Raw genomic sequence first — 19,115 nt, 5'->3', positions numbered from 1 at the left:
TCAAAAGAAACGCGCAAAACCTACCAATTATACGTATTAGTCAATAAAAAATCAAACTGCACAGCAATTTTCTGTTTCATTTCAGTGCCACTTTCTGAGAAAAAAATCGACCACCGTGCATCGCGCGGATGCTCTTGTTTCTTGTTTAAAGCCAGGGTCACACTAGGGTTGAAAAAATAGAGGTTTTGCTCATCTTTCCTGTATTTCTTTTTCCACTCGTGAAACAAGAAGAGAGAATCAATCCCCTTCGATTCGACGCTCGCGTGACTCTGTCCTAAGAAGTTCAAACAATGCAACACGATTTCAAGGTGGGCGTGTTCGAACGTAGCTAATTTCTTGCCTCGCAGATTCCAGTTTTCGGGGCAAAAGCGATCGGAACCGTCGAAACGTTCATCGCGTTTGATAGCTCGGGCTACGTCCTCCGATTCTCTGGTTAGTAAAAACGAGCTGCTCCGCTTCGCAGAATTCGAGGTTTGCGAACGAGGATGAAACACGGTCGCTTTCGGTGGCGCGCAGAACCGCAGAGATTGGCGCAGGTAGTGGCGAAACAACTATATCGCAATGTTTATACTTTTTAGTGTCCCGCATTTCGCAATCGATATCGTTGTCGCGTCGCGACGCGTCTCTTCTCGCCGTCGCCGTTGCCTGCACCGTCGAACCTATGGTAATAAATTTGAAACGCGTCGGTGAAAATGTCGCGGACAGGAAAGCTCGAGCTGGACAGATAACCGCATCCGGGACACGATCGTAAGCGGTGCGAGCTGTTAGACGAAGCTTACGCGACGAATCCGCGACGGTTCGACACATTCGGTTCGCGATGCGTGCTACGACAAATTGGTTTCACTTTCGGAAGGCGACGATAGTACAGAGAGGCGCGAGATATTGGGTTGGCAACTAAGTAATTGCCGATTTCAGTTATAGACGTCTCTCACTCCCATTTTTATGATATCCGTAAATGTTATATTATAAAATTATTATTATTATTATTATGTTATTTTTTATTATCCGCGAATGTTGGCAACTGGACAAATTGAATGCAGCGGTCAAGGAAAAGCGAGCAGAATTGGTCGATCGTAAAGGTGTCATTTTCCAGCAGGACAATGCTGGGCCGCACACGTCTTTGTCCACTCGGCAAAAATTGATGGACATTGCTTGGGAATCGACGTTACACCCACCATATAGCCCCGATCTCGCGCCATCGGATCACCACTTATTTCGATCCCTGGACAACTCCCTTCGTGGTAAAACTTTTAACGACGATGACGCTGTAAAATCTCGCTTAACTCAGTTTTCGGCCGAAAAGGATCAGACTTTCTACGAGCGTGGAATTTTCAAGTTGTCGAAGAGATGGCAAAAGGTCGCCGAACAAAATGGAAAATACATTACAGATTGAACTTCGTTCCAAGTAAAAAAAAATTTTTATTTCATCGAACAAATCGGCAATTACTTAGTTGCCAACTCAATACTATACCGAGGCTCTGCTACGCACACGTAGAAGGAACACGTACACGTATACGCATGTGTTCCAAGAAACTTGCAAGGGTCCGGATAATTTCGCTTTAATCCTTCAATATCGCAGCAACCGGTTCAAGAGTGGTCAATTGTGATTCTAAAGGTTCAATCTAGGACTCCTCGATCTTCAAAACGACAATCCCGACGTTATTGTGGCGTAATTCGTGATATTAGGCAACGTATTCAGCGGCGGCCATCTTGTGACATCACGAGATTATACCTTCGCAAGCGATAATATTTTGTTTCGACAACGTTCGATTTCCGTTCCGATTTGTCAACCCAATAGTACAGAAAATTCCAGAGACACTTTTGGCTCGATCCGTCGCGACTAGACGCGAGGCGGAACACGAAAGGTGGCCTCTGACCGGGTCTCTAGCCGCGACTGGCCCTACCATGCGACACCTCCTCGCGTCGCGAAAGATCGCGACGAATCTTCTGAAGAAAATTGCGCCGTTGGCAGTGCGGGTCTGCGAGAAACGGCGGAAGCGAGAAGGAATGCCGGCGGATGTAAAGATTTCGAGATCGAGGGGACCGATATCGTAGGCGGTAGGCGGAGGAGAAGACAGCGGCGAGCGCGTTAATTTCCGCGCGTTGCCGCTTCCAGCACGGCCGCGGCTCTCGGCCGCAGTCCGAACGCGCGACATCTTATCGTCCAATTATTATTCACCGGTACACGGTTTCTCGGGTTCGGTAGGTGCTCTACCGGGCAACGTTTGACTCGAGAACCAGTCCGCGGGGTGTTCGCGGGAGTCGGCCGGGGAGGCCGGCTGAACGCCTCGCGCGTTCGCACACGCGTTCGGGTTTCCGCGCGGCCAGACTAAACGAGATCTCAATCGCGCATACGGAATAACGCGGCGAGATCGTAAGTATCGCAACCGACGACCGTACGTGCATCCATATGTATGCGCGCGTTGGTTCGTTCGCGTTTGATCGCGTTCGTGCACGCGTGCAACACGGCACCTCGCCGCGCCGCGCCGCGCCGTTCTTTCTCCGTCCACCGTCTCGAGATACGAAGCGAGTCGAGAGCCCCGTGTCCGGATTAGGTCGAATCCAACTTCGTTTCGTTCTCCCGAGCCGTGCGCGTGCGTTCCCACGCCGACTCGCTGCAGCTCGCTGGCTCGCTCGATCGCGAGATCCGCGGGCCGCGACCGCGACACGGCGCGAGACTTTTTCTAGCCGTGATGGGTCCGTGATAGCTGCGAGCCGGGCGACGGCGCGACGGCGACGCGGCGGTGGTGGTCGTCGCCGCTTTTCTCCCGTTGCCCGTCGATTCGTCCAGAAAATCGACGAAATGGGCATGATGAAAAACGAGTGCGATTCGTGACACCCGGTTTGCCTACTTACGCCTACTTCGACCGGTACCACGGCCTGCCGCGATCGGGAACGGCGACTTGGCGCGTTCGCGCGGACGCAAAGAAAAGAAACGGGAGGGAAAAAGACGTCGACGGAACCGAGAGCGACGCGCGAGGACCGGCAGGCAGGCGGCAGAAATCGATCGATTTCACCGACGAGTCGAGTCGAGTCGAGTCGAGTCCGCGTCGCGAGGTCGAAGTTAAACCGCGCGATCGCGTAGCGTCGCTTCGAAGCGGCGGCGAACACGGAAGGCAACGTTAAAGTCTGGTTAACGCGCGGGGTATGCGGGTACCGTTGATAACAGACAAGAGCGACCATTTGTCGCGTCTTAAATATTTATGAATCATAGAGCGGCGAGCCTCGTAGATCCGGCGATTTTTCTCGGCGCGTTCGCCAACCGGGAAGTCAACCGCGTATAACTTCTCCCGTTCCCGTACTCCCGCTATTCACGAGACTCTAAAGGAGATTTATGCATCCAGCCGGGACCGTCGAGAGAAAAGCTCCCGCACGCGGTTACGCGTATATGTATAACGTACACGAGTAAACGGCGTCTCGTTCGCGCGCGCCGGTCTTTACGTACCGATTCAACCGATTCACGGATCCGATAGAATCCCAATGATCGGACGAAACCGCTATAACGGCCACACGACTTCCGGTCTAGCAGTTTCGCGGCGCGGTTACGCGCGGAGTTACCGCGAGGAACGGTGACCGCCGCTGATCGACGTCTCTCTCGGTACCGAAATTCCGTCGAAGAGAAACGACGTGTCGCGCCGCGACAGCAGAAAATATGTGCCCAAAAGCCGGTAGAAAGCAGTTTCTAACCGAAATCACACGCATCTACGTCGAGCCTACTGATGTTTTACGACGAGGCATTGCGTACGTGTACTTGCGAACATTAAATCGTCAAGCCGTTGAATCGTCGAGCCGTCGATTCGTTGAATCTTCGAGCCGTTGAATAGTCAAATTGTCGAGTCGTTGAATTGTTGAATTGTCGAGTTATTGGAATCTTTGAGTCGTTGAATTGTCAAGCCGTTGAATCGTCGAATCGTCGAGTCGTTGAATCGTTGAATCGTCGAATCGTTGAATCTTCGAGCCGTTGAATAGTCAAATTGTCGAGTCGTTGAATTGTTGAATCGTCGAGTTATTGGAATCTTTGAGTCGTTGAATTGTCGTGCCATTGAATCGTTGAATCGTCGAGTCGTTGAATAGTCAAATTGTCGAGCCGTCGAATCGTTGAATCTTCGAGCCATTGAATAGTCAAATTGTCGAGTCGTTGAATTGTTGAATTGTCGAGCTATTGGAATCTTTGAGTAGTTTTTTTTCATAGAGATATTTAGGGGTATAGGTATATATAATTACACGTATTCGAACGTACAAGCGTCGAACCAATTATCAAGCCATGAACGACGAATTTAGCAATTGACGCGCAGCAAATTGTTGAAAGAACGAGCAACAGATTAACGGCAGCTATATCTTTCTTTAAACGAACTACAGATTATGCGACGACATCTTGTATATGGCACGCAGAATTTAAAAAAAACGACACACGTAAATGTTCATTCCTCGAAGAAGGTTGTTTCCAGCGGTGCTTGGCAATTCCTAACAAAGCTTCTGCACCGCCACAGAAGCGTCGATAGTTATAACAATCGCTCTGCCCGCTTCATTAGCAGCACCTAGTAGCAGCTAATTTCTTTTGCTAAGAGTAAGTTAAGACTAAATCCTGTACAGTGACACCAATTAAATAACTGAAACGCACTGAATTTCTATGAAAAATCGAGGAAAAAGATCGAAATATCAACACTAGTTTTACGGAGCACAAGGAACAGCTGTTTTATATTAGTTTATAAAAGTAACAATAAAGACATTTATTCTGATTTTTATAAGCAGCGTTGTTGTAACATTTGCCGTAAGTAACGCATAAATTGAATAAACAACTCGTAAATGTATCTTTACGATACGAATAATCGTAAATTGAAAAATTAGTGACCCGTCGTTTTGACGGGTTCCGGTAAATCTAGCGCTCAAACGACATACAAGCCAACTAAAGTTTATATTACCTAAATGAAATTTTGCAGCGTTCAAATACCATGCCTGATACACTCGTTTCCATTAGCAAATCGTTAAATTAAGATAATAACAGCACTGTAAATAACGATTTCATATTTCGGTCGTTTCAAGGCGAGCAACGTTGGCATCGTGTAGTCGCGTCAACAATGGTTAAAAAATTGAAAAGAAATAATAACCACGTTGCAACTCGAATGTACAATCGACTATCCGCATAGTTCTTGTTTATTTTTTAATTTTGAGGACATTTACGGATATAGGATTTTTCAATCGGTTTCGAGTGCTCGACTCGCAGGCGCATCGATACGACAAAAACCTCCGGAATCGTTATCTCGAGAGAGATGCAACGGATTTTCTAGGCAAGGCATTCGGCCCGACTTCCGTTTTTCCGGTTTTACCGTCGAACACGACTTTCCAATAAGGTTGTCGCGTCGGCTGTCCGCTGTCGGCGTCTCTGACCTCGCGCGTACCTTCGTGGGGCGAGTCGTCTAGCCCAGGTATACGCTTTCGACGCATCCCCCATTTACTTTATCTTTCCGGAGATATCTATGGCTTTTCCCCGGTCTCTCGGTCGCTCCGTCGCTTCTTCTTCCTGGCCTGCGACCAACGTAACGCGTCGTCCTTCTCTATCCGTTCCGGGGATACGCGATCGTATAATGGACAGACGGAATCGCGATCGCGACTGCGAAAGCTCGTTAAGCCGATCGCAGACGGCGGATTAGAGACCGTGGATCGTAGAGCGCAACGTCGAAACGCACTACGATCCGTAAAAGGCTTGTCCGCCATTTTACGTAGACCCTCCATTGCGGTTTCTCGGTTCAACCCCGAATCTATTACGGTCGAGCAGTGCGGTGCGGCGCGGCGCGGCGCGGTGCGGACAGCCGGCCGGCCGGCCGACTCTAACTGTCCATTATAGCGAGCCATCTCGTCATTAGTTCCCCCATCAAGCCAGACCTCTTCGATAGCAGGCAGGGGGTCGTCGGTTTATGGGCTCTCGACGCCTCATACCTTCGAGCCACGATTTGCTCGACGGCTCGACGACTCGATCATTCGACGGCTCGACGACTCGATCATTCGACAATTCAACGCTTCGATGATTCAAAGACTCGACGATTCAGCGGCTCGACGATTCAACGATTCGACGGCTCGACAATTAAACGATTCAACGACTCAATGACTGGACGATCCATCGGCTCGATGTTTCAACAGTTCGACGATTCAACGGTTCGACGGTTCAACGGCTCGACGATTCGACGTTTCAATGATTCAATGACTCGAGAATTCGACGGCTGGACCATTTAACGAATCAACGACTCGACAATTCAACGGCTCGAAGATTCAATGACTCGACGATTCAACGGCTCGACGATTCAACGACTCGACAATTCAATGATTCGATGATTCAACGATTCGATGATTCAACGACTCGATGATTCAACGACTCGACGATTCAACGATTCCACGGCTTGACGATTTAATGAATCAATGGCTCAACAATTCGATGAGTCGACAATTCCACGGCTCGACAATTCCACGGCTCGACAATTCAACGACTCGACGATTCAGCGATTCAATGGCATGACAATTCAACGACTCAAAGATTCCAATAGCTCGACGATTCAACAATTCAACGACTCGACAATTTGACTATTCAACGGCTCGAAGATTCAACGATTCGACGGCTCGACGATTCAACGACTCGACGATTCGACGATTCAACGGCTTGACGATTTAACGAATCGATAGCTCAACAATTCGATGATTCGACAATTCAACGGCTCGACGATTCAACTGCCCTACAATTCAACGACTCGACGATTGAACGATTTAACGATTCAACGGGCCGACGATTCGACGTCACGGTCATTGTCTCCGGTTCCTAGGGGAACTCGATCGACCGGCCGAACCTAGTCGCGCGATTCCGAATTCTCGCGGGCGCTTATCGAATTTCACGGCAATTCGCGGAAACGGCGAAGCTTCTATACGTGGATCCTTTCCCCTTTCGCTCGGCCTTTTTTTTCCCCCCGTGGATGCGATGGCCGTTGGTCGTCTCCCGATGGCTGTTGTCGGGACCGGGAATCCGCGTAATTATAATATAAACCTCGCCGCGCCTTGTCGTCTCCCGTGTCCGTCCGCGATTCCTTTTCGTGTCCACTTCCTTCGGGAACAAGGTATCCGTTGGCCGCGGCCAGCCGTTCCCAACCGAGTTCGAAGAAAGGTCGCTTCGATTCGGGAAAGCGAGATATCCGCGGGGCTGCTCCTCGTTTCGCATTCTCCCGTCGAAGTGCCGGTTCCGCGGATAAAATTGTTGGATCACGCGGCCTTTTCAGGTCCGTTCGAGGCAGAAAAGGAACTACCAGAGGTGGACAGGGTCCGATAGGGGGGCCGAGAGGGTGCGATAGGCCGCCACGGCTCGCCTCGCCTCGCCTCGCCTCGCCTCGCCTCGCCACGCCTCGCCTCGCCGCGCCTCGCGTCGCGTCGCGTCTCGTCGGTTGAGAAGCACGGTCGGTGTATCGGCAGGCCGTTGTCTCTACATATACTCCTCTCGGGCGCTCGATCACCACCAACACGGCCGAACGATCCGATTCGATTCGCGTATGCGGCTCGCACGGACACGGGACGCGCACACGGACACGGCCGACCAGCCGCCCGTCCAGCCGTTCAGCCGTTCGGCCGTTCAGCCGTTCAACCGTCGAGCCGTGTCCAGCCGTGTCCAGCCGGCCCAGCCGGCCGGTCGACCTGCTAGCCGGTCGAACGGCCGCATAATATGCTCGTATCACGGCGTTAAAGTTCCCTTAAAAGCGGCTGACAATTTTTCCGGACCGCGTTCGCGTTGCCCGTTTTTCTTCCCGCTGGCTGCGCGACAGACACGCGTCGCGTACCCGTCGCGCTGGAGCCGACACGGACGATTCCGTTCGGAACTCTGCCGGATTCTGTGCCGATGAACCGAGTTCGCGACCCGGTCGCGTTCCGCAGAGGACGGAACAGAGAGAGAGAGGGAATCAGGATCACGACCGATCGATCGCGCGGCAATTAACCGAGTTTGTTATTCGGTTGACGAGGAACGGGAGAGATCGGCGGGACGGCGGGGCGCGACGCGCACTTTGGGACCGGTTCTGCATCGTTCGCACGGTGCGTCCACGGAATATATATCCGGGTTTATCCCGGCGATATCCGAGCGGATCCGGGAATCGCGACCGGACGCCGCCGCGACCGGGATGCGCTATCCGAATCGGTCGCAGCGAAACGGCACGCCGAAGCGAGAAACGAAATCTCGGTCCGAGGGAAAAAGAGCCGAACGTCGTGCTCGGCCGTTAGTGGTTGCGGGACCGAAGGCCGGGGACCGGAGACCGGTAGCTGCTAGCCGCGTAAAGGAACGTATGGGACGCGCGCGCGATCCAATTATCCGGTCGGTCTCCGAGGAGATCGCGGTCGCGGTTATCATAAATCAAGATTAACGGTCGCGAAGATTTTCGCCGTACAACCGGTTGCGGGGTCCGATTTTTCAAGCCCGAATATCCGCGTTCGGTCTGTCCCGAAGGTCTGGCTGGAGCACGGTTATAGATACGAGAGGTGTTCCGCGTGGCCCGATAAACGCGGAACGAAAAACTCGGTGGGGAACGGAGCAAAAGAAAATGATCGATTAAACGCCGATGCGTTTGCGGGTTAAACGTATTCCCGATTACGTGATAATTTATCATTTTTTCCGCGGCAGCAAACTGGTTTCTTCGTTCGGGTTGAAAAAGGGAGAAACTTCCTGTTCGTCGAGATCGGACGCGCGCGCGCGCGATCGAGCGAGCGCGAACGCGCGAACGGTTTCGCGCGGATCGAAGATTTTCGATCGTCGATCTGGGCAGGTCTCTCGGCGCGCGTTCGCGCGTACGAGCGCCCGCGCGCATCGTCCACCGATCTCGGATATAAACCGGTCACCGACCGGACTCGAACGAGTTACGATAAATCGTGAGTAACGGCCAACTGGAAGGATTCGCTGCCGGGTTCGCGTTAATTTTCTGTTTGTTTTCCAATTAACTTTGAGAACGCGCGCCGTTCTGCCAGTGTGCCGGCCGCGACCGTTCGTTCGTTCGTTCGTTCACTCGCGCGTGACCGCAACGCCGCGAGTTTCTCAGGATTATAATTCCGGCTCGTTTCGAGGATCGGCTCCGCGCGGTTCGATAAATTCGATAATTAAGATACGACCGCGGGATTAGGAGCATAATATCGCGAACAGTTTCGCGTCGCGTCTCAGCGTCGGTTTTGACGCGATTCTCGTTGCCCGGCGCCGCCTCCGTTCGCGTCGCGGCTCTCGTTCCGGACGCGAAACGCGTTCCGCCGTTTCAAATGCAGAAGCTTCGCTAGCAGCGCAGCGTGCCGTCCGATCCGCGGGCAATTTCCGCGGGACGAGGCGTTTTAAAGGGTGGCGAGAGAGAGAGAGAGAGAGGGAGAGAGCGCGCGTTATTATATGCCGGCCTCTCGATCGCCCGCGCGATCGGGCCTCGGCCCGAGATCTAGATCGAAACCGGTCAAGCCCCGGACCTCTTCTGCGCGTACGCGCGGATCGCGGTATAGCTCGGCTCGCGGGAATAAATCGTCGGCGTGGCGCGAGCGAGAAGATCCTCGCGGACCTGGACGACGCTGGCGACGATACCTTTCCCTTTATCGTCCAATTAACGATAAAGATTCGTTGCGTCTATTCGAGCTCGATCCCAACCGGACCGGACCGAACCGGACCGGACCGGAATTTCCCGTAGCGGACCGAGACGTTACGATTATTGTAGCGGCTAGATACGACCGCGATTTTATCGGTCTTCCACGATATTCTCGAAACGCGGCGATTCGCGCGAAACCGTCGGCACCGCCGTTTCTCAGCATCGGCTCGCGCGCGGCCGCGTAACGCGACGACCAGAGTCCGACGACTCTTTGGAGAACCCGCGATTTCCACGCGAGCGCAACGGAAAAAATGCCGGGGGGGCCCCGCCAATCGTGCCCATTCGTTCGTCGCGTGTCAATTTTTACGAAATCCCGACTGGATCGGCGACCGGCCAGCAGACGGAACGGCCGTTCGGCGTTCGACGTCCAACACACTCGAGCGACCAAGGCCGATTTTACCGTTAATCGGGTTACGCAATCGCGATGTATCGAAGCTAGGCACGCGACGCGCGACCTGATGCGCCACACGGCGAAAATCGTTTGCTCGGCTCGCGGCCGACGCGTTCGCCCGAATACGTTCCTCCTCTGCCGCGAACGGATCGAGTCTCGGCCGTTTTTCGAAACGACTCGCAACCACGCGGCTCGACGCTGCGACGACGGTCGCGGCTCGGGCGCGGGTGCGGCGCGGGTGCGGCACAAGAACGTTCGCTCCGCGAGGAAACGCGCATCGCGTTTGCTCGCGTGTTCGCGGTATCTCTGGTATGCAAACCGATACCCGTATTATCGTATCGTAATTTTCACGGACTGATTTAAACTATCGTTAAACTTGAGCGAGCGAGCGAGCGAGCGAGAGAGAGACGTGGTTGAGACATTGAATGATTCGCTCGGTTTGTTCATCTGTTCCGGTCGCCGCGTCCGTCGACGCGGTGGCGATTCGCTGCCGCGTCTCGATCTCTCGTCGCGATGCGGGCGAATCGCTTTCGCCTCTGCAACTTTTCCGGAACGAAAGGGAAGGGAATCGAACGGAACGGAATGAATGGAAACGAAACGACGACGCCGACGGTCGATCGCCTGCAATGGACGATCCGCGGCGGGACTTAATGGTGCTTGTAATCGGCAGGCAGGGGAAATGCCTTGGGCGTTCTTGCTCTCGCTCGCGTCTCCCGCGGCCGGACAGCCCGAGAAGAAGAGCGCAATTAGCGGCTGGCTATAATTTAAGCCGGCTCGATTAATGCATCTGCCTTGGCGACGAGGTCGGCCCGCTCGGTGCTCCCCGATAGGCGAGCTCCGCGCTCCGCGCCGCGCCGCGCCGCTTCGCATCGCTCCACGCCGCTCGGCTTCGCGTCGCAGCCGTGCCGCGCATTTGGTCAGACCCCTCGCCGGTAATTAACGCCGCGATACGTCGTCGGTAGGTTCGTTAAACCAGACTCTCTGCTCGGCTCCCGGATTTTTAATCTGTTCACCGTCGTTTCGTTCCCGGACGAGACAGCCCGACGCGATTCTCGGACCGCTCGCAACTATTAGCCTCCGCTCCGATTATTCGTGGGAGATAACCGACGTTCAACGATCGCCGATCGAGCGGCCGGAGCGGTATCGCGCGCGGTTTCGCCGCCGCCGCCGCCGCGGTCTCTCCTCCTCTATTTGCCACGTATCTGCCTACTTTCGCGACTCGTCGACCGGGTATATCAAAAACCGACTCCGATTTCCGACGGCCGAGGCGTTCTCGCGTGCTCTCATTGTTGTTACCGCTGTTATCGTTGTCATCGTTGGACGGCGTTAACGTTGCGATGCGCACGGTCCGCGTCGTAACGGTCGCGTCGCGGATTCCGTATGAAACTCTGTTCAGGCGTGGATACGAAATCCGGCCCGTCGATCGGCGGCTTTTCTCGAGTAGATTCGAGTTGGATCGAGTCGATCCGAGCCGGGACGAGCGACGAGAACGAGCCAAGGAAGGACCGCGCGGATCTCGGGAGTCGCTATGCAACACTCCCGAGCATTCGACTCGACTCGCGGCGGCGCGTCCGTGTGCCAGTGTGGCAGCCGCGTGGCCGGCCGTGTGCGTGTGGGTGCACGCGAGCACCGCCAGCATTCGCGCAAAGAAGGTGTTTGCATTGGCCTAGTGGCGAGGCGTTCGCAGCTTAAATTAATTACCTCGTCCTCCGATGTAACGGGTCTTTGGCCGACGCGCGCAAACTCGCCGCCGCGATCGGTCTATACGATTTTATTGGCTTTTCAGCCCGAATCCAGTCTAACGCGTTCGCGTTTTTGGCGGCGCTTTTATTTCCCCGTGATCCGCGGTACAAGGTACAGCCTCGACCGCGCGCGATCGGCAACGTTACACGCGATTAGACGCGATTATGCGCGATTCGACCGCGGGAATATCGTCGCCTCCGGCCGGTACGAAGAGGCTCCCCGACCGCTTCTCCGCGAAGCCGTCGACGGAGTGGGTCCGCTCGCATACACGCTTTCGCGTAGCCTTTATCCGGTCCGCGGAGGAGGGACGGGAGAGGAGGAGAGGACCGAACAACTTCGACGGCGCCGAGTTCTACGAGTTCGAGCGAGTTCCTCTCGCCGAGCTTAGAGAGAATCGGCGTGGCACCGTCGTCGCCCAGAAGGAGATCCGGACGGAAGGATCCGGCCGAAAACTCGCGTGATAAATTACACGGCTCCTCCTATTTGTGATCTCGAACGAGCCGAGAGATCGTTTCAGATCTTATCGATCCGACGGCAGACAGCGTGGCAACGTCATTATTACGAGAACCCGTGGCGATGGTTATCGATTCGTAAAAGCATTAACGATCGTTTTACGATGCTCGATAAACACGACATTCGATAAACGCGTATCGTACCGAAAGCGAACGCCAATAAAAATATCTGTCCGATACGCGAAATCGCTATTACGGTAAATTAAACGCGACCTGCGCTCGCCAGCTACGCGCCTCGTCCCACGAACGCGTCGCGTCGCGACGGCAAATACGCCGCGGCGTCGCGGTTACACAGCGCGGCCGCGTCGATGGAAAACACGATTCCGCCGCCGCCGCCGTTGCCGCCGCGCGATACGATCGTTCACAATTTGAAACGAACCGCAGGTACACTCGAGTAGGATATCGCGTCCCGAAGGGCCGGCGGGAAGAAAAACGAGTCGAAGCGCCGCGAGCGAAGAAGAGGGATATACTTTCCCCGAGAACAAGACGAGGCGCCGGGCGACAACCAATTAGGCCTAAAAACCGGACGGACGTTCTCGTAGGACGATGCCGCCGCCGCCGTTGCAGTCGTCGGCTTTTGCTGTCTCCGTCGCAGTCGCCGGTCGTCGCTGTCGTTTCTTTCGGCGCGGCGTCTGGTGTCTAGTTGCGACGAGAAGAGAAAAGCGGAGCGGAGAGCGGAGCGTCGTCGGGGACGGAACTCGAATGAAAAACCTCTCGAGATTCGGGCCCCTTTGCGGCAACGCGGCCTGCCGGGGTCCCCTCGAGCAGACACATTTTCAAGAGCGACCGCGCAGTGGAACATGAAAGCGGCTGCGAAACTTTCTCGGACAAGAGGAAGTTGCTCGACGCGACCGCGTCTCCCTTTCTCTGATTTTCCAATTTTCTAATATTCCAGCTTTCCGACCACCGGCTTCGACCACCGAAAACGACGAGAGCAGAGCAGAGCGCGTTCGCTCGTCGACGGGCCGCGCTCGCTCGCCTCGCTCGTTCGCTCGCCGACCAGAACCGGAACTTATTCGTATCGAGTGGTTCGCGCGATACGTTATCGCGGTCGCTTCGCATCCGTTTAAAAGTCTCCGCGTGCTCGCTGCCAGATCCGTACGTAGCTCTTTTATTTTCTCGTGTTCCCGACTCTCGACGATAATTTTTCTAGATTCGGCACGAAACTAGATTCCGTTCCATTCCGTTCCATCGCTCCACGCCGGAGAGCTCTTAACGGTGGTCGATTTTTTTTTCTTTTCGTGGTTCAGCCCGTGCTCGTCGCGCGAGGAGCCTCTCGCGATTCGTTCGCCGCCGCGTAAAACCGCGAGTAGACGAAACGCGCCTATCTGGAACGGGGCAGGTGCGCGAGAGTCGCGCGTACAATTCTACGGTTGCATCGAAGAACGCCGGGTGTCGCGTGTTTTCACTTCCGAGATATCGTCGCATAATGTACTGATCATCGACGCTTCGTGCTAACAATGTTTCGAATTGCACAACTATTATTATTATAGTTGTGCACAATTCGAGATATTGAAATAAAATTATTGAAATCAAAATATTACGTGCATGGAGGACTTCCAGCCTTTTTATAAATAAATAATAATAATAACTATTATTGTTATAGTTATTATTATAGTTATTATTTATTATTATATTATATTATATTATTATATTATATTATATTATATATTATATATTATATATTATATTATATTATTATATTATTATATTATTATTTTATATATTATATTATATTATTATGTTATTATAGTTATTATTATTTATTTATAAAAAGGCTGGAGTCCTTCGTACACGTAATATTTTATACATAGGAGCGGGATACTGTCTTCTGTTATGTGTTTGCATTGGTGACAAAATTATGCGATCGACGTTCGAAGGTTTTTTAAGGAACCGGTGGAAAAGAGTCGACGTCGTTGCCGTCCAGTGTCCGCGAAGCTGCCGCGACGCGATTCATCGGATCACGTAAACCGTATTTCTCTCGATTTAACAGTTAGCCAATCGAATGGGGAGAGATCTTCTCGTTTGAAATTCAGTCGATCGGGGAAATCTTCCAGGTCTAATCCAAAATGACTGCTTAATTTTATCAAGATTTGCATTCGTGTCTACGAATGTTGAAGAAGCAATCGATGAAACAATACAGAAAGAAGCTTGCTTCGTAACTTTTATTCAACCGAATGAAATACTTTAGTTTCATGAAATTTTCGAGATCGTGGAAGTGTTAACCCTTTGCGCTCGAAGCCATTTTAACCGTAAATCCAAAATAATTTCTCTGACCTGTGGTATTTCCGTTTTATGTAACAAAGACTGCATTTTATGCGAATGCGATTGAATCTTGTGACTCGTACAAAACAGCATTACACTGTTAATAATTTTCCAAATCCGAACTTCGTTAGTATAAAAATTCTCTTGCAACGCGATGTAACGATTCTCTCTCTCTCTCCTCTCTCTCTCTCTTACGGTGCCTCGTGATCGCCATTCGAGTGCAAAGGGTTAACGTTGTGTACACAGAATCATCATCTAGAATCCAAGCGGTGCGCTGTCGCTGGCCAACTAAAGACGCGCGATCGACGTATGAGCCGTTTATTTTGCAAGTGGCATAGGTCACTTTGTTTTTTAAGTCGGTCACTTTGTTTTTAAGTCGATACATTCAAGGGTTCGCGTTTGAACACGTTTCAAAATATGGACGCTAACTTTCGAGTAGATTTACTTGTATCTGTTATCTCGGGATACTGATATTTTTCTCGGTATAAATAATTTCGTATAAACATTAAAAAAATCACCACTTTTCATCACGGTAAAGCGACTTACGCCACTTTCAAAATAAACGGCTCGTACGATCGTCGATCGCGAATTAAAGGTAAAACTTTGATCGAATCTTTCGGAGTCTATGGAACGTATTGTTCCCAGGACACGTTTCTTCGGACAAGTACGTGAATTCGAAAGTTCGATCGAAATGCGAGCGAAATTCGTTGATTATCGTGACACGCGGCCACGTCGTTTTCTCGCGCGCGGCCGCAGTGTTGTTCGTCGGTCGTCGGCGTAATCGTTCTTTCAAAAAACGTTCATCGTCCGAGGGATACCGTGTACAACCGTTACGAATAGAATGGCGGTGCCGGCATGATTCGGCAGACGGTAACAACGACGAAGCACGTCGCGTTTCCCGTTCGACGAGCAACGATCGTCGGCGTTCCTTTTCGCGTCGTTCCACGCGCGAGAACTCCATCGACTCCTTCGATTCTCGTACGACGAGATTTTCTCGACAACGAGACGGAAAAACGACCGCGCGTCGGTCGTCGATCGCGGCAGAGAGCGGAGGTCGACGCCGATGCCGGCGCGGACGCCGACGACGAGAAAGCGCAGCATGGTCCGACGCTTTTCGCACGCACCACGGTACCACTACCGGTCGTTAACGTTATCTCGTGTTAATTCGTAAACGATAACCGGGCACCAAGTATCGGGCACCGAGCCGCGCAGATAACGACCCGTATTCCTTCGACGAAACGGTTCGCAATCGTCCCGGCTCTCGCGCATCGTCGACCATCCGCCGTCGTTCGCCGGTTAAAACGCTCCGTTCTTGCCGTTTCTCTGCCGTTCTTTATCGCCGACGACGTCGGAACAAGCGACGAATTCGACGAGCCGCGTTTCGGCGCGCGTTTCCTCGACCAATCGATCGCGAACCGTCCGATCAGCGCTCGCGAGGCTGAAATACGCGCGTCCGTGATTACTTACGCGTGATCAATCGTCGCCACCGAGCATCCAAAGGTTCCGGAGCGGCGTAAACTCGGTCTTCCTCCGATCGATCGATCGAGCGAAGAACAACAACGATCGTCCGAGGGATCGTTCTCCGTCGTATATCGATCGGTTCCTCCACTTTTCCCCGATCACACTGTTCGTTCACTCGCGGCCACGATCCAATCTCGGCTCGGCTCTCCTCCGGCTTTAGAATCGCGAGAAGATCGGCCGGTCTCGCGGCGATTTCTATTTACGATCGGGTCGTTCGGTCCGCAGCGTCGCGTCGATGCCGGACATTCCTCCCGGTATTCACTGGCCGTTCGGCTGGACGTTCGCGGGCCGCACTGCTTTCTTCCGACACTTCAACGCATATCGTCCGTCGTATCCGTTTTCCGCCTCTTCGCGGCCGTACCCGCGGTCGTAGCTGTCGTCGTCGTCGCGAGCGTCGTCGACGGCCGCGACGGTGACACTACGCTTCGAGGGTGGTTGGAACGCGGGGCGCGGACGTGACCCGCTCTGTGTCTCGGAAATATCGCCGAGAGAATCGCGCACATTCGGCAGAGTTCTACCGGCGAGCAGAACGCGAAGCCGGAGACGAACGCGCCGCGAGGATAGGCGAGCGTAGCGGAACGGAGAGGAAGAGAAAGCGCCGAGGGTGCGGGACGAGACCCGTGCGAGGCTACTTCTCGAACGCGGTGCAACCGGTGACTGCGGCTTCGAAACTGCCCTGGACAGTCACCTCTTCGGCTGGCCGGGGGCCGGCGGGGGCCGGCGGGGGGCCGACCGGCACACCGGCGGGGAGAGAGGGGACAGGCGATGGAGTCGCTCTCGAAGGCGAACACGAAGGCGAACACGAAGGCGAACACGGAGGCGAACACGAAAGCGACCGCGGAGGCGGAGGCAACCGCAGGAGGCGGTAGCAACCGCGGACTCGACGGGCTCGGAGGGGCCGGCGGGGTCCGGGCGGGGGTCCTGGGAGGCGGAGGCGGAGGCGAACCACGGAACGGACCGGACCGGAACGGGCCGGGCTGGATCCAGAGGATCGCGGCGATCGAAGCGACCCGCGAACTATCGTCGACAGGCTACGGATCCGCCGAGAGCCTCGCAGCAGGAGCGAGAAAGACGATCGAAAAGGTTCGCCGAGATGGTAGGGATGGGGGACCGGGACGCGATTGGGCGGTCCGAGGCGGTGCACCGCGCGAAGCGACGAACTCGACGGGCGGAGCTTCCTCACCCACGGCCCGCGAAGGGCGCCGCTTTCCGCTGTCCCCGTCCCGAAAGCTTCGACGATAGCCCTCCGAATTTTCAATCATTGTTTCTCTTCCTCTCCACGAGACCATGTTCTCCGATCTATCCGCCACTGTCTTCTCTCGCCGTCGCCGTCGCCGTCGCTGACGGATTCTGCAGCGTATCTCCGGATCGAGAGGGACACCGTCGATCCCCGTACCGCGATAAACCCTCTAAGTAGATCAACCGTTCGCGATGATTTATGAGAGCCACGGACGGACAGCGCGACGATGCGATGCCACGCTCTCGTCGTTATCCGTTATTTGATTGTGAACTGGATCGAATTTATTGCGCACAAACGGGCCCAGACGTCCGTTCGGTCCATCCGCAGAAATCGACGCAATAACGAGGATCTACGTGATCGTAACAGGTCATTGAGCATGAAATGTCCGAGCTGAGACCGAAAGTTTGGTTCATTGAATCTCGTGCAAGATGTAATGTAATTGATCAATATATGCGACTGAACTGACAATACAACCCAATGCGAAAAAACAGACGACGGTCGATGTGAAATATCGGAAACGTCGGATATCAAACTTGGTGCTTTAGGTAATCGGACATTTCATACTTAATGATCTAATAATAATAATAACAGTAATACTAATAGCAATAATAGTAATAATAATAATAATAACAATTGTAATAATGACAATAACAATAGTAACAATAATGCTAATAATAATAATAGTAATAATAATAATAACAATAGTAACAATAATAGTAATAATAATAATAACAATAATAGTAATAATAATGGAATAAAGATGAGAATGGAAATGTGAACAACAGGATTACTAGGCTGCGGGTATTTCTCTTTATTCGAAATAGATATTTACAAAGACGGCAGTAATAATCAGAAATTATGTAACAATAAATCGTTTCTTCAAATTCATTTTGACAAGTTGAACGTAGCGTAATAAAATAATGAAATTCTTCGGGGTGAGTGACAAGAGTCGACGGATCGAATACCAACAGAACAGCGAAAACATTCGAAGAACTTAAAAAATACAGTTGCGTTGCATAAGCTTGCATAAAAATTAGCAGTCTGCTAATAATACGTTCGTAAAATTTCGTTTGTAATATTGCATCAAAGTAGTAGGCACGGTAAAAACATTTTTAAAACATTCAAATCGTTTATAGTTCAGTTTTGGAAGAGTCATTGCGTTCGAATGCTTTTTGCCAGGGGTGGTAGTATAGTAAATCCTCCCTAATCGACGCTCGGACTGTGCACAAAAATGACCAATTTGGAAAGAGGCGACGCGAATCATTCGAGCCTTGCGGCTCGTTTTTATAGTTATCGATTGTCGACAACTATAAAAAAAAATATATATAATATAATATAATATAATATAATATAATATACATATAATATAATATAATATAATATAATATAATATAATATAATATAATATAATATAATATAATATAATATACATATAATATAAAAAAAAGAAAAAAATGAGCAGCAAGACTCGAATAATCGCGTCTATCTCCTATTCCCAAATTGTCCATTTTTGTTTTCAAGCTGAGCGTGAATCGAGGCGAATTTCTGCACTGTTCGAAGGACCGGTACAGAGAGAACGGGATACAGAGCTGCGAGGCACGAGTTATCGAGCGTCGGAGGAGCGTCTTCGGTCTGCGCCGAACGAAGCGTCGTGACGTCGAGGCGTCGCGGCATCGGCCGTCGACTGCGAAAACGATTTAGGAGCGCGTAGAACGCGAGGACGGAGCACGCGCGGGTTTTGCGTCAGTCACCGACCCCCCTATCGGGAAAACAGGCATATAGCGTGACAGGTAAGAACCCCTGCGAGC

General features: G+C 52.3%; 1 protein-coding gene across 3 annotated transcripts in view; it reads right to left on the bottom strand.

Moving 5' to 3' along the window:
- Positions 1 to 16,754, bottom strand: part of LOC117222687 (uncharacterized) — a 29,129-nt gene extending 12,375 nt beyond the window's left edge. For 2 of the 3 annotated variants that reach the window (XM_076524985.1, XM_076524986.1), the window contains exon 1: positions 16,014 to 16,754. The gene's annotated coding sequence lies outside the window, so the exon portion shown is untranslated. The remainder of the gene's footprint in view (positions 1 to 16,013) is intronic. The other variant, XM_033474530.2, reaches the window with a different exon arrangement.
- Between the last annotated feature and the right edge of the window lie 2,361 nt (positions 16,755 to 19,115).

Source organism: Megalopta genalis, chromosome 10, assembly GCF_051020955.1.
Source record: "Megalopta genalis isolate 19385.01 chromosome 10, iyMegGena1_principal, whole genome shotgun sequence".
In the NCBI taxonomy this organism is placed as follows: Eukaryota; Metazoa; Arthropoda; class Insecta; order Hymenoptera; family Halictidae; genus Megalopta; species Megalopta genalis.
Note: the sequence above shows the minus strand (reverse complement) of the source record. Positions and strands in the feature narration are given on the sequence as shown.